This window comes from Peromyscus eremicus, chromosome X (assembly GCF_949786415.1).
Source record: "Peromyscus eremicus chromosome X, PerEre_H2_v1, whole genome shotgun sequence".
NCBI classification, from domain to species: Eukaryota; Metazoa; Chordata; class Mammalia; order Rodentia; family Cricetidae; genus Peromyscus; species Peromyscus eremicus.
In genome coordinates, this window is record NC_081439.1 from 12,783,306 (window position 1) to 12,784,867 (window position 1,562).

The following is a 1,562-nucleotide window of genomic DNA, read 5'->3' on the forward strand; positions in this document are numbered from 1 at the left end:
TTGCAACATAGCTGAAGCATAAAACAAAAACCTTAAAATACTATTTATGAATCTGATTGAGGTCCTTAAAGAGGAAATGATTAAATCCATAAAAGAAATCTATGAAAACACAAAGAGTGGAAGAAAATGGATAAAACAGTTCAAGGCTGGAAAGTAGAAATAGAATCAATAAAGAAAATCCAAACAGAAAAATCTAGAAATGAAAAATTTAAGAACTCCAACAGAAACCTCAGAGGCAAGCCTCACTATCAGAATACCAATGAGTAAGAGAGAATTTCAGGCATTGAATACGTGATAAAAGAAATGAATACTTCAGTCAAAGAAAAGTTAAATATAAAAATCCTCTGGCACAGGACATCCAGAAAATCTGAGACATTATGAAAAGACCAAATCTAAGAATAATAGGAATAGGAGAAGAAATATAGGTCAAAAGCACAGAAAATATTTTTTTTGAAGGTAGTTCTCCAACTTTGACACTTTGCAGCTTAGTTCTCATCCACAATGACTGTCTGTAGATTTTTGAATGTGGTAACAGCTACGTAAGTTACCAATGTGTAAAGTTTGTTTGGTGAGTCCTCAGCCTCATTACGTTTTCTGGACAAACATACACGGATACGATATGGAACATTCCTTATTCCGTTGGCCCAGATGACTTTATTGAGCCTAGCATCAATGCGCACATCTGGAGTACCCATCTCCTTCATGGCAAATTTCCGGATTTCTTTGAGTGCCCTAGGGGCACGCTTTTTGAAGCCCACTCCATGGATGGCTTGTGAATGTTGATGGTGTATTCTCGGGTCACCACCTCGTTGATGGCAGAACGGCCCTTCTCGCCACCCTTCTTTGCGGGAGCCATTCTGCCGGGCCCAAGTTGGAAAGGCAGAAAATATTTTTAATAAAACCATAGAAGAAAATTTATCTCACCTAAACAAGGAGATGCCTATCAAGGTCTAAGAAGCTTACAGAATGCCAAATAAACTGAACCAGAAAATGAAGTCCCCTCAGCACATATTAATCAAAACACTAAACATACAGAACAAAGAAAGAATATTAAAAGCTGCAAGGGAAAAAAACAAAGAATATATAAAGGCAGACCTATTAGAATAACAACTGTCTTCTCAATGGATATTTCAAAAGCCAGAAGAGCCTGGACAGATGTGTTGTAGACTCTAAGAGACCACAGATGCCTACCCATACTAGTAAACACAGCAAAACTTTAATCATAATAGATGGGGAAAATAAGACATTACATGATAAAACCAAATTTAAGCAATATCTATCTACAAATCCAGGCCTTCAAAATGTGCTAGAAGGGAAATAGCTTTGAACTCATTGGCACATGAAAAGATTTTCTGAATAGAGCACTGTTGGAAAAGGCATTAAGATTAACAATTAATAAATGGGACCTCATGAACCAGAGAAGATTCTGCATGACAAAGGACACCATCATTCAGACAAAATGGCAGCCTATACACTGGGAAAATATTTTTACTAACTACACATCCCATAGAGTGCTAATACCCAAAATATATAAAAAAAAAAAACAAAAAACTAGATATCAA

General features: G+C 36.2%; 1 pseudogene; it reads right to left on the reverse strand.

Moving 5' to 3' along the window:
* Window positions 1-485: 485 nt before the first annotated feature.
* LOC131899751 (large ribosomal subunit protein eL31-like) lies at window positions 486-877 on the reverse strand (annotated as a pseudogene).
* Between the last annotated feature and the right edge of the window lie 685 nt (window positions 878-1,562).